This window comes from Echinops telfairi, unplaced genomic scaffold, assembly GCF_000313985.2.
Source record: "Echinops telfairi isolate 266 unplaced genomic scaffold, ASM31398v2 ScPeMD7_443;HRSCAF=831, whole genome shotgun sequence".
Lineage (NCBI taxonomy): Eukaryota > Metazoa > Chordata > Mammalia > Afrosoricida > Tenrecidae > Echinops > Echinops telfairi.
In genome coordinates, this window is record NW_022104341.1 from 23,016,607 (window position 1) to 23,031,779 (window position 15,173).

Consider the following 15,173-nt stretch of genomic DNA (forward strand, 5'->3'; position numbering starts at 1 on the left):
TAGGGTGAAAAACTAACCTTCTGATAGAATTCTGAACTAAGAACTAGTCTTTCTCTTGGAGAGTACTTTCTCTGTTGTACTAGTCATTTGCCCCAGTAGTAGCAATTCACATTTATTACAGGCAAATCATGTCCTTCTCAAAATCCTGTAGGCTTTCCCTACATTATGCTATTCAGCTGTAATATAACTATTCTCGGTTTTTCATGCTGTGTGTGTTGCTAGGATAGCAAACTCTGCCACTAATATCTAAAATACTAGCAGGGTCGCCCATTGTGGACATGTTTCAGCCGAGCTTCAAGACTAAGGTGGATTGGGAAGAAGAACCTAGAAATCTACTTCTAAAAAACGTGGCCAGTGTTGACCTCATAGAAGGCAGCCTTGTCTGAAGCAGTGCTAGCAAATGAACCCTTCAGTTTGGAAGGCACCCAAAATACAACTGGGGAAAGGATGCCTCTTCAAAATAGAGTCAACCTTAATGAGCCAAGTTTTCAAGACCTCCAGTTATTGATGTGCCGCTACTCAAAATGAGAAGAAATCGTTACAAAGATCAATAATCAAAAGTTGGAATGTATGAAATATTAACCTAGAAATAGGAATTCATAAAAAATTAAATGCTTAGATCCATATCAGAGGCATCGGTGACCTGGAAGGGACTAGTACTGGCCATTTTCAATCAGACTTACATGGTCAACTATATGGGCAATAATAAATTGAAGAGGAACAGTATCAGATTCATTGTCAAAACATTTCAAGCATAGCACTACCAGTGATTTGACAATATTTCTATGCCACAGGAACATGAGCTAATATGAGAATTATTCAAATTGATACATAAACCACTAATGCCCAAAGTGAAGCAATTAAAGATGTTCACAAACTTCTACAAACTGAAATTGATCAAAAAAGCCATCATGAGACATTGATAATGTTTGGTGATTGGAATGTAAAAGTTGCATCAGTTGTTAGAAAAGATGACTCTAAAGATAGAAATGATACTAAAGATTCATGATAGAATTTTTTTTAGTATCAATAAAGTCATTGCAAATACTCCTTTTCAAATACTTATTCATTGCAAACACTCCTTTTCAACAATATAAACATTGACTGTACATGTACACAAGTGTCCAATTGCCTGAATCTGTGGAAGGTCAGCTATGATTCTGTATTTATTCAATGGCAGTGAGCTTTTTGTGGGGGCACAAAATACCGAATAGTTTAGGAAGCATTTAAAAACAGAATGAATACACAAAATCACCGTACTAAAAGAGAATTGGTGGAATTTAACCATTGCAGGTGCTAGCATGTGACCAAAATGGATGGTATTAAAGGCAGAAGCCCATAGACAATGGAAGCAGCAGTAAAAATAAAGCTTTAAGAATGGACAGATAATTTTGGCGTGGAAAAAAATAAGAGCAGAATGGCCAGAATGGTCATTGAGATACTTCAGCAAGTGAATGAAATGTTTAAAGTACTCATTAGTTTCTGTCATGAAGGCAGCTACCGCACCAACAGACTGGAAGAGATCTTGGTATGTGACCATGTTAAAGACATGTGATACAAAAGTATGTGGAAATTATCAAACAATATCATTAACATCACATACAAGTAAAATTATGTTGAAGACAATTCAAAAATAGTTACAGTAGTACATCACCTGGGAGCTTCCAGCAGTTCAAGCTGAATACAGAAGAGGACACAGAACAAGAGACAACGTTGCTGACATCAGATGAAAGGTGCCTGAGAGCCAAGAATACCAGAAAGGTGTTTACTTGTGTTTTATTGACTATGAAACGGCCTTCGACTGTGTGGCTCAAAATAAATTATGGATCACATTGCAAAGAAGGGGAATTCCAGAAAACTTCATTCTGCTCATGCAGTACATCTAACTAGATCAAAAGACAGTCATTTGACCAAAACGACGAGAAATTGAATCATTTAACATTAAAAAAGGTGTGCATGAGGCTGTGTCTTTTCACAGTATTTATCCAATCTGTATGCTGAGCAAAAGCAGAGAAGGTGGACCTTAGGAAGAAGAACAAGAATGCGGCATCAGAATGGAAGGAATTCTCTCATTAAGAACCTGAGCTATCTTACCGAAACCTTTGCAGATGAAGAACAAAGACTACAGCCTTTCACTATGGATTGCAATTCAATACAAATCAATCCCAAAATCCTTACAAAGAGGACTATTAAGTATAGTATCATCATGATAAACATAGAAATGTTTGAAATTGTCAAGGATTTCATTTTATTTGGACCCATGTTCAATGCCCATGAAAGCAACAGTCAAGAAGTCAAAGTACATATTGCATTGGGCAAACCTCTTTCAAAAGGTCTCTTTAAAGAGTTCACTGAAAAAAATGTTTAGTGATATCACTATGAGGACTAAGGTATATATGACCCAAATCATGGTATTCTGAATCACCTCACATACATATAAAAGCTAGATGATGATTAGAAAGATCAAAGAAGAATCAATGTCTCTGAACTATGGTTTCAGTGAAGAATATCAAATATATCATGGATTGTCAAAAGAACAAGCAAATCTGTCTTGGAAGAAGTACAGTCAAAATGCTCCTTAGAATCAAGGATGGTGAGACTCATATGCTTTGCCTATGTGATTAGGGGGTGCCAATCTCTGTAGAAGGACAGCATGCTTTGAAAAGTAGAGGCTGAGTGGAAAACATTAAATGGGATTGATAAAGTGGTTGCAACAGTGGAATCAAACATAGCGAGATTGTGTGGAAGATGGTGCAAGACCAGGGAAAATTTCATTCTGTTGCCCTCAGGGGTGCGATAAGCTGCAATCAACTCCATGGTACCTAAAAACCGCAGCCATCACACAGTAGCTAAAATTCAGCACCCAATAAGGAAGGCTACTTGATACATGAATAATTCTTCCTCCATTTCATTTTCTTTGATAAATATATAAAATATAGTAAAATTCAAAATATTTGAATGAGAAGTAAAATAACTATATAAAATTTGAGTAGCTGAGGGCAATGGAAATGCTTGTAATCTTTCAACATTTCTCTAAGGTCCTAATGAAATTTTAAGTCTAAAGGAGCTCCACTCAATTCAAGTACATAGGATGTTCTGTAAAGCAAATTTTTCACAGAAGCCAAAAATTCCATCATCATTAAAATTAACTGTGTCGCTATTAAACGAAGTGAGATTCTTTAAAGGCAGTGAAATGTGAAAACGTTAGTTCAAACTCAAGTCCAAGGCATCATGAAAGGAGGGGGAGATAGGGATTGTAAGGATTAATAATGAGAAATGACAGAACTGTTTTATATCTATCATTCATTATTTCCCCCTTCTTCTTAAAAGCAATGATACTATAACAAATAAAAGTTTAATAAGAAAAAAATACATTTTAAATGAAAAACCATGATTAACTTATTAAGAACCATTAAGAATATAATTACAAGGATTCTATTACATTAAGATACCAATTTCTTTAAAGCCAGAAATAATACCTTCTGAAACTTTAATTATTTAAATGAGAAGAGAAAGAGGCATGTTATCTTCTCTGACAAAGATTAAAATCAATTTAATTGCTTCTCTGCTGCCTTGACATGATTCTTGCTGTGAGTCAAGCAAGCAGAAAGGGAAATTAATACTGCAGCTGTTAATCAGGCGATACCGTGCACTCCTTTGATTGCATCAGGGAGCAAACCAAACCGTCGCTACTTGGCTGCCTTGTATGTCCATAACCAACCCCATTTTTTCTTAAGTTGGCTTAGCTAAAAGGCTGAGGCTGGGATTAATATTTAGAGCCCGTGATAGCTTTGGGTGAGGCACAGCCTCAGGAAACTGCGGGGTGTTGTGTTTGAGGGCAAGGAAAGGCAGTCCCATCCAGACAGAGGTTTGTTCTAAATGAAATTCCCACTCAGGTGCCTGATTCCACTGTCCATAGTACAAAGAAACTGAGGGGTGATCTCAGGGATAGGGAAAGAGAACAAGAAAGAATCTAAGAATGTGGCTGAGATTGATGGGTTTTGGGTTGTGGAGCATAACAATATATTTTTCCAGATAGACGGCAGCAGATTCCATAGATCAAATGTCACCTCTTTCACTTGAATTAGACCATGCATTTGAAAGCAAGGTACAGTGGCAAGTCACGTGCTCTTCCTGGGTCCCCTATCTGCTGATTAAAAAGCAGGGCTTTTGTTAAACACCAGGATGGAGTGAACATTCAGAGACATCCACACTGGGCAAATGTATCTGATTGTACGAAAATGGTATTGTGAAATATTTATGAGTCTACAAATACAAACCCAGACCCTGCCTCATCATCTCTTATCAGCCCTTGTTAACGTTACAGATGACAAGAGGCACCGGAATAAGGGAGGTTGTCAGAACTAATAGATCTCAGGCACTTTGCACCTTCGGAGTTCAGTTTCATCAAGGGACCTTTATCCGGGAACTTTTAACACACACACCCTTCCTGTTTCCCTTTCCTTGTCAGAGACAGAGATGGACCACAACTCCCGCACATACATTCTGGAGAGGATTCTCCTGAGAACCTAGTCCTTACTGTAGGCAAGAGAACCCTTCACGGTACGGAGGGAGAAAATTGTTCCACAGGTTATAAAGGGTTTGGTACTTGGGCTTTTTGCTCACATCTTCGCTGGGATATGACAGGACCGTGTGGAGACTAGTTGGAGGGAAAGCCTATATATTCTAGGATGGGCAGAAAAGATAAAACCAATTGCCCTCAAAAGATAACTCAACTTTTTTATATTAAAAACAACAACAACAACAAATAAAACCTGAGTTAAGAACAACAACAAAACCTGACTCAGGTCAGCCAATAGGATGGGTTCAGATGTCCAACTGCTTTTATTTTTTCGGGGCCTCATTCACCTCTCCCCAGGAACTATGGAAGATCCCCCCTGGTTCGTTTCCATCAAATACAACTCATCCTACTAAATTGGATCACCTTGCTGTTCGCCTGGCACTGTCCCTCCCCATTTCAATTTGACCAAATTGAAGCAGATGCCCAGAGGCCGTGGAGATCAAGACGGGTCTAACAAAATTTGGAGCCCGTTTCCAAGCTTAAATCAATATTTAACGGCAAGCCTGCTTTTATTTATTTATTTTTTTGGCAGGCTTTTACTGGCAAATATCACTTTAAACTGAAAGCCAGAAGCCTTAATTATAAAGGATGCTGTTCAGGCTCTATTTTGAAAAACAATAACTCATTTGACAAGACAACCTGGTAGGTTAAGGGATTGTGTTTCCTCAGAATACAGCAAGGAGGAGGGTGCTATTGTTCGTATATCCTTCCAAAGTGTATTTAATTACCTTATCTTCCAGCAAGCAAAGAGGATTCGAATAAGAGAACGAAGTAGGGGAAGGGGGTAGGATCCATTTACTCCTTGAGTCAAAGCAGGACCTCCCTGGCCCACTGACAATTTCCGTGGCACACTGCAAAATGGCGCAGGGAGCAAGCAGGGCTAGACCAGGCAGGCAGAGAGAGGCAGGCCAATGCTGCCGCCCAACTCGGTACAGTGGGGAACTTTTACCAAGGCGGGGGAAGATCCCCCGGTGGACCTATAGACAGAAGGAGGACCAGCGTGGATGCGTTTCCGTAGTGACCCTTTCTTCACCTCCCTGCTTTCCCACATGGCAGTCAATCTTCTTCTGATGAGCCAAACCACAGGACAAGTGGGGAAGAAGTGCCATTAGGTCAGGAATATAAGCCCCATTGGGCTTCCCAGGCACAGCAAGACTGAACTAGAGATGGCGTTTCTTTCGTGTCATGTTGGGAATGCGTTGCAGGTGCCGAAAGTCTCTCTATGCCTTACCTACTTTGAACCATGAGAGCAGAATGATCCGTGTAAATTGCTATTGGAGATAAAAATTAAAAGCACACATAAGGTTCACAAAAATGAATCCACACTCAACTTAGCAACCACCTTGCAGAGCTAATAATTGTCCATTAATCTCAAGAAATCTATTTCCAAGTGCACAGTACGAAACTAGCCAGGGGTAGCGTATGTTGCTCCACAGCAGGCGCTATGGGCCTGTCTGGTAACGGTGCCATTGACCTTCCAGAGGTCTTCACAATATTCTAAAGAGGGACGTTGGCAATCACTCAAATAAACACACTTTAGAATTCAGAAGGAGGTGATCGCTTCAAGAGAAACTGCAATACAGCTCACCCAAAACCATAAGAACCCCAAGCCCGCTTGAAAAGCAGGAACGAATCCAAAACTGGGGTGGGCACTATTTCTCCCCTCTCTGCCAGACCATACAGTCGGGAGTGGTGGTCTTTCTTCTCTCTGTGCGTAGTGTAACAAATTCAGGATGGCCTCAAGATGACCTTCGCCTTCCCCTACAAATGTCCCCAAAGGCTTCCACTTACCCACTCACCCACCCACCTCCGCTCATACCTTCCTAGAGACATAACACTTGCCTTCTTCCTCTCCCCAAACTTCTGGGTGAAATAACATGACTTCACAGCATCCCTGCAGGGCAGTCCTATCAGTTCACTTGCTCACTTCTGGGAGCGCACAGACATGGAATCCCACCTGCACTGACAAGAACACTGTGGTCCGGCTCTCAACTTCCCTCTGCACCAGCCTGTCTCTCCCATGTCTGCCACCAGTGGTGGGAGGCTCAAGGAAGAGAAGAAGCAGGAGCTCTTATGAAAACCACGAGAATTTTGGCAGAATTTCTATGTGAACCAGATGGCAGCAACTTTGCAGTACGCGAAGCATTTCAAAGGAAAGGATATTATTTCCAAGAAATTTTCCCATCCATCTCGAGTGGTTTGAGTTTCTTTCAAAAGAATGGGAAAATGTTTTCTTTCTGGAAATATGATACAAATATGGATGATATCTGCCCTTCATGCACCTAATAGTAACAATTCACCACTAGCTTCCCGTAATATACAAGGAGGCTTCAAAAAGTTGGTAAAAATGGAATTAGAAGATAGCAAAAAATTTCCACCAATTGTTTGAATACTTGTTATATTTCAAAAGAAGAAGTAAAAAATAGATGTGTTTTTAATATTTACCTAGCCTTTAATAAGGGAGAGAGCTGGGATTTTCTATTCTCATAAAGTGTTATAGTCTCAGAAACCCACTGGATCAGTTCTACCCTTGCCCTCTAGGGTCACAATGAGTCAGCATTGATTAGACGGCCGGGAGTTGAGTGGAATTGAGTTTTAATAACCTCCTTATTAAGAAGTAGACGTTCTTAAGTAGAGGTTATTAAGAAGTAGAAGAAGTAGGAGCTCTTATGAAAACCGCGGGAATATTGGCAGAGCTTACCTCCGGTGGCCGGGAGTTGAGTGGAATTGAGTTTGAATGACCTCCCTAAAGCACATTAGATTACAAAGTGCAAGATGACCGGTTTGAAAGCTCTAGCCACTTTATGCGAGGAAGGTGAGTGAGGCTTTCTGTGCCTGCAAAGAGTTAAAGTCAGAGAAACTCATAAGGCCACTTCCCAGTCAACATTGACCTGACAGCAATGAGTTTGGGGGAGGGAGAGGGGGTTGGGTGGTGGTGGTGTAGGGAAAGATTCTCGTATTTTTATCTTTGTTGCAGTTTCCTTGAATAAGAAGTATCTTATTCAGATGACTAAGGACATTTTTGAAGTCCTGAATCAGGAGTGATGTGAGGGTGATCATTGTCCTAGTCGTAGTCTAGATTAATATATCCCAAAGTGAATGATTCTGCACCCTGGGTGGCACTAGAATGATACACGGAGCTTACAAATGCAGATGGTTACATTTTATCCTGAATTATAGGCTACAATACAAAAGTTTTTAATTGCCAAGGAGTGCTGAGTAATTTTTTCTTTTTCTGGAAGGGGAGCGTTAGACAAAATAAGTTTAGGTCCCCATGCTCTATATCATCTCCTTTAATCATGCTGGTTTTGTGTTTCTAAGTAGAATTATCCACATCTACAGCCCAACTTGAACCCTACATAAGAAAAACCTTACATACAGAAGAAAAAATACAGGACACAGTGGAAGCAAGAACAGAGGTGTGGGCCCTTTCTCAGTGTTTGGTTCAGTTTTTTTATTTTTTGTTTCTTTTTCTTTTTGAAATATTCTTCTCCAGGATGCTGCTAATTTAAATGGATAGAACAGGGGAAGACGTAGTTCCATCCAGGTCGATAAATGTCCTTTGCTCTCTGGTTCACAAAGATGGGCTAGAGAGTGTGCCTTGCCTTCAATGGTCCATGACTCCTCCATGAGGTGGTATGCACACCTCTCAGGTAACCATCTATGGGCAGGCCTCAGTCATTGATGAAGACCCACACTCGTAGAGACAGCAGGACTGGCCTCAGGATCAGGAAGTGGAACAATGTGGGGAGAGGACTGAGAAGCAACCAAAGAGCAGAGATGTGGTTTTAGACAGGGCAGGAGCTTAAGGACACTCTGGAACTCTAAACAAAGGCTTCTTCACTACAGAGCGAACTCACAGAGAGAAGGTCCAAAGAAACCATCATCTCAGACTGCATACTTTGTGAAGTCAGCTTTAGGAACAGAAATAGAGGGCTTAAGCAGAAAATATTTGTGCCGTAAAGTCTGATCTTTCAGCAATTATGTATAAAATAGACATCAAGATATGAGAAGGAAAAACAAAATAGCTTGAGGTGTAAACCCCAAAACCAAACCTTCTGCCTACAATCAATTACAGCTCTTAGTGACCTACACAGGTTTCTGAAGTTTGTAAATCTTTACAGGAGCAGACAGGCTCACCTAGGGCACATGCTTAGTGGCCTACTGCTTGCTTACCTGACACGAGGTCTCTAGCTTGAGGTGTAGATGTAGATAGTTCCACGAAAACCAGTGTGATGAAAGAAGACGATTTACACAATCTGGTCCCACACTTCTGTGGCCTACCACTCTTCAGGAAAAAAAGATTAACTAGCACCCTCCCCCTGGCAATTAAGCTTTTGGTTCTATGGTCCATAATGTAGGATGAAATATAGCTATCGGCAGGCTCCCTGTACCATTCCAGTGCCCGCTGGAGGCGGCATCACTCCTTTGGGAAATAATAATCTCAACTATGACGAGGGCAGTTCTCATGCTCACACCGCTCCTGATTTAGGGCTGCCGAAATGCCCTTAGTAAGAGGATCAGACCCGTCACACCACACTGAGACCTGTGAACAGTCAGACGTTTCTTTCACGTGGTTGTTTGTTTGTTTTCGCTATTTAAACTTGGGTTTTTATTTCATGCTGTGGTTAGGTGTCGTTTGGTCCGGTCTAACCCATAGTGACCTTGCGCACAACAGAAGGAACTCTGCCTGGTCCTTCACCATCCGCGTAATTGTTCATATGCTTGAATCCATGTTGCAACCACTGTGTCAATTTCTATCCAAGGCCTTTCTCTTTTTCCCTGCCCATCTTCCAAGCCCAATATCTTTTGTCAGGGACTGATCTGACAGCATGTCCAAAGTACTTGAGACAAGTCTCCCTATCCTTCCTTCTAAGGAACTTTCTGACTAAACTTATTCCTAGACAGATTTGTTTGTTCCTTGGGCAGTTCCTGGTACTTTAAATATTCTTCCCCAGCACCATAATTCAAATGAATCGATTCATTTTCAGTCTTACTTATTCAATGTCCAACTTTCTCATGCATATGAGGTGATTGATTTTCAACACGCTAAAGAGGTCTCGTGCAGCAGATTTACCCAATGCAATGAGTCCTTTGATCTCTTTATTGCTGCTTCCTTGATCATTGATTTTGGATCCAAGCAAGACAAAATCTTTCACCACTTCAATATTTTCTCCATTTATCAGGATGTTACCTATTGGTCCACCTGTGAAGTCTTCTTCACTTTGACTTGTAATCCATACTAAAGGATGCAATACTTGACCTTCATCACCGAGTACTTCCATTCCTCCTCACTTTCAGCAAGCAAGATTGCATCATCTGCATATCATAAGAAATGAATAAGCCTTCGTCCAATTCTGATGTCACATTCTTCTTCATATAATCTAGCTTTTCTGATTATTTGATCACCATATACATTGAATAAATATGTTGAGATGACACAAATCTGACACACTTTTTCTGATTTTCAACAATGCAATATTCCCATGTCCTGGTCCCATGGAGTAAAAGGTTGACTAGTTCTTTAAAGTACAGTAATTCTTGTGTATTTTTCCATCTTTTTAATGCTCCTTGGATCATTCAATATTTTTTCTATAGAATCTTTCACTATGCTACTGGAAGCTTGATTTTTTTCTTGAGTTCTTTCAATATAGCATATGCTGAGAGTGGCCTTTTTTGTTTTCTAATTCTAAGTCTGCACAGTTCATTGTATTTGATTTTGTCTTCTGGAGTTTCCCCCTGAAATTTTCTTTTCAGCTCTTTGACTTTATCATTTCTTCCATTTCCCTTAAGTACTCTACAATTATTAGCAAGTATCTAATTGTATACACATGGGCTCTGGGTCACCATTCCAATCGTCCTTCTTCACAACAATGTGATTGTTTTGGCTCTTCCGATACACAGGCTGGTTTGCTTCTTCCATGTGGGATTTGTTGCTTCCCTGCTAGATGGCCACTTGTTAACTTTAAGCCTTTGGGACCCCAGATACTATATCATCTAATAGCTGAGCCATCAACTTTGTTCACCACATTTGCTTATGCACTCGTTTTGTCTTCAGCAATTGTGTCAGGAATGTGAGCATCACAGAATCCCAAGCTATTAGAACAAAGAGTTCTTGCATTGAGGGAGGGCTTGACTAGAGGCCCAATGTCTGTCCGCTACCTTAATACTTAGCCTTTAAATATATGTACATAGATCTATTTCCCTATCATTATATATTAATATATTTACACATATACATACCTATATTTATACCTTTATAAATTTCTTTTGCCTTCTAGTTCTTTCCTCTATTTCCTTTTACTTTCCTCCTGTCCCACTTTCATGTTCGACCTCCATTCAGCTCTCAGTAATTCCTCTCCATTACATTGCATTGGATCAAACCCCACCAGGCATTCTACTCCCTCCTCCTCATCATTGATTTTTAGATCTCTTGTTCATTTGTCCCTGAGTTTGTTGGCTCCCCACTCCCTCTCCCCACCTCCTCCTCTCCCATGTACCCCGGAACCATAGGTCTCATTGTTTTCTCCTCAGATTGCTTATCCTGTCTATCTTATATAGATAGACATTGGGGGAGGAAAAACAGAAAAGAGAGAAGGGAAAAATATCCTATAAATAGTTCCAGGTCTGTCTGCTGACCTTTTTGAATGTTTACTGCTGATTGGGTCTGATGAGGTGCCAAGCCCTGCTCCCCAACCAGAAGTCTATTTTGGAGATGCCTTGGAAATGTCATTGCTTTGCTCCCCTTGCTGCTCTCTTATACTCCCTTCATGTATCTCCCCAGTGTGAGGGGTCAGACCTGGCACAATCCCTGTACTGTGTCTCCAGTGCCATCCCCCATAGTGCTGTGGGTCAGTGAGGGGGCATCATGCCTTGTGGTGGGGCCGACACTACAGACATCCACCAAGGATCACAAGGAAGGAATGAGTCAGTCAGGATGCAGTACAGCACTGAGGAAACACAACATTCCTCTAGTTCTTTAATACTTCTTCCTAACCACTATCCTGGGCCAGTTTACTTTGTACATTGGTATATATAAGAGCCCTCGACACGCGGAATCCAGAGCAGATAAACCACTCAGGAACTGTCATGGGAGTAGTGATACCATAAGGTTAAGAGGAAGGTGAGGGGAGAAGGGAGAGAAAAGGGGAAGCGATCACAATGATGGATGATGTATAACCACCACCACCCCCAGGGGAACAAACAACAGAAACATGGGTGAAGGGAGACAGCAGATGGTGTAAGATATGAAAATAATAATATCTAATAATTTATCAAGGTTGGTGGAGGGAGGAGCGATACCAAGAACTCAAGTAGAAAGAAAATGTTTTGAAAATGATGATGGCAACACAGGCGCACATGTGATTGATACAGTTGATGCATGGATTATTATAAGAGCTATGAGAACCCCAATAAAACGATTTTTTAAGCAAGCTTCAGAGTGTCTTCAGACACCCATTTTGATATTTTCTTTCTTGTGTTTTTAATAACCTTTTGCTTTTCCAATTAATGGTGTTTTTAATGTTTTCCCACATGTCATCAGGTCTTCTGTCATTAGTGTTCAATGCAGGAAATCTTTTTTCTCAATAGTTTTATTGAGGTAAAATTCACATGTCATACACTTCCATAGTTCAGTTCTATTTTAAGAGTTGTATATACATCACCACAATCAGTTCTAGGACATCCTATCCCCTCTTATATCCATTATTTGCTCCCAAGTTCCCTCAATCCTGCCCCCTCCAAATAAGCTATTATATCAGTTACCAGTTTGCACATCTGGTTCTTCTGTGCTTCATAAACTAGTAAATATATACCCCCAAAAAAACAAACCCAAAAAAGAATGGAAACAGTGTTTTTATACACAAAGACAACGAAGAAAGAAAAGACCATCGGAAATACTAAAATAAACCGGAGAGAAAAACCTCTATTGAGAAACAATCAAGAAATACTTAAACCATGAACAAAACCAGAATGGATCAAGAGGGAGATCAACTGACCAGGTGTCATATTATATGATCGTTCCATCCACTATGTTTTATTCTGTTGTGCATAAGTTTACAATCATCGCTGTCTGATAGTAAGGTTATTTGAGTCCCTCAACTGTGGTCAGGGGGTATCTACCAAAGGTTTAATCTGAATATCTACTCTGCAGATGGATTTGGGGCTCCCACAGTCCTCCATATTTTTGTTATTAGATGTCATCCAGTCGGCGCTGACTCACAGCGACCCTAGGCACAACAGAACAAAACAGTGCGTGGTCCTGTGTCACCCTCACAATTGTTCCTGTGCCTGAGCCCACTGATGCTGCCCTCCATAGCCTTATACAACTTAGGGGTTCACAATTTAAGCTTTAAGAACTTTCCTTCCATTGTATGTGGATTTTGTTCTTTATCATCTTCGGATCACACAGACTGGTGTGCTTCTTCCATGTAGACTTAATTGACAGCTCACTTAAATGGCTGCTTGTTGAAATACAACCCTTTAAGACTTGTGCTAATCTGGGTAAACTAGGGAAAAAAATGCATGGAAACCCATATGTATAAGAGAGAGTTTTATATAAAGGGTAAGTGTACATTAAGAAAGCATCCCAACCCAGTGCTGTCCAAGCCCATAAATCCAACATTAGCTCATATGCCCAACACCAATCTACAAAGTCCTCCTCACTCTCACAAAACACATGCAATTATGCTAACTGCAGGAGGAAAGCCGAGTCAGTGAATGTGTAAGCAACTCAGTGCTGGCAGGGGTTTCCACACGGCTGCTCTAGCACCCAGGGCTGCATCGGGGAAGGTCCATGTGGCTTCTCCTCAGGGATGTCTTGCAGGAAATGAGCCTTGCAAGCTGAAGCAGGGAACTGGCTAAGGCAACTGCACCTTGGTCCAACCATCAGAAAGCAAGAGACCCGAGAACTACAAAGGCAAGGCTCACCGAGCCATTTAACTTGCTGCCCTTCAATTAATCCCATGTGTGTTCATTGGCCAGGTTGGCTCAATAAACCTTAACTATCTCAAGACCCCAGACACTATTACAATTGATAGCTAGACAACATTCAGTGCAGTCTGTCCTTGAGATGGTCTAGAAATTCAAATAGGATAGATTCCAGTTTCTCCTCTGGCCTCTTCCCAGCTGAGCTAATCTTCTCATGCCCTTGGGTTCTAGCTCACCCAGAACTAGATCAACCAGACACCATCAGAGTGAATGGCAACCAACGTCTTTGGCATTGTGTTTCAAAACAGAACAAACAATTAACAGACCGAAAAAGTAGAGCAGGGGTTGGGGGTGAGGGTGGGGGTGGAAAGCGAAAGACAATATCCAATGACTTGGATCTGGAACACTGGAACAAAGCCAAAACAGAGCAAACATGAAGGTGTATCTTGGTACCTGGGTCTTGGGCAATTGAAATAGATGTTTCTGCATATCCGTGGGTTGATCTACGCTTCCCATTGACTCCAAGTGTAGCACTTCAGGTTAAGAAGGACACTAAGTTGCTGTGGTGACTAAGCAAGATAATTCACAACAGGCTCTTTGTAATGAATCAGCCACTGAGCACATAGTACGATTGCCTCTTATACTGTCCTGAGTACTAACACCTCTCGACTACAATTTTCTTGACAATCTTAATTCTTTTAGAGAATGCAATTAACTATAAAGAGAGGCATTAACAAAGATCATGAGTTTCATAGCCATACCCTCAGTACATGCCAGTCAGAAGAAGAACTCAATTAAGGCCATGAACATGCATTTTGACATGATTCCGATGATAATAAGAAAACCTCAGCATTTCTAGAAAGTGGTTTCTGTTTGCTCTCCCTGTGTCCTCAGGGGAAAGGGGAATGGAGTAGTGGAAATTCCACTAATTGCTCTTGTTTTGTTTTTCGTCAGGTGTCATAAGGATTTATTTTTTAATTGAACTTTCTGCATTCTAAAACCCTAGATTGAGAGCAGTGTCTTTAAAAGTTAGGAAAGAATATTTCAACTTCCCAGTATGTGTGGACATTTTTGGAAGTATTTCTGTGGCATGGAGGAAGAGGGGATCTCAGTAAAGACTCCTGAGAGATGGAGGAAAACATGTGAAAAGGTCTGGTTGAAGGCAACACACTCACGGCAGACCCGAGACACAGAAATGTCTCCATGTGGGCACTTAGGAGAACTGATTTTGAGTCATTTTGCTTCTAGATGTAACCAAGGTGAACTATAGGCAAAAGTCTACCTGAGCCAAAGCCTTAGAAAATTTACGTACAGCAAGTAATTCAGCAGGCCGTGGTGATGCAGAGAGCCACTTTCCATGAGGAATTAAGCTACAAGGAACACACAGAGACTGCAGCAGAGTTTGGGTGCTGTTTTTTGTGTGTCCATTCACTCCAATCCTTCTGCCCCCCTTTGCCGCAGGTAGATGCCGGTTACCATTATGTTGTTGTTACTAGCTGCCATTAATTTGTCCATGACTTGTGTTGACCCCAGGCACAACAGAACAAAATGCTGCCCCCCAATTCTACCACTAAACTACCAATGGAATTCTTGACTTCCATGCCAGGAGACATGGGCTTGATTCTTTTCCAAATTAGGGTTTCTCTCTGTATTTTGTTATTTT

General features: G+C 41.0%; 1 pseudogene; it reads left to right on the forward strand.

Moving 5' to 3' along the window:
* Positions 1-1,426: 1,426 nt before the first annotated feature.
* Positions 1,427-15,173, forward strand: part of LOC101649566 — a 51,971-nt pseudogene continuing 38,224 nt past the window's right edge.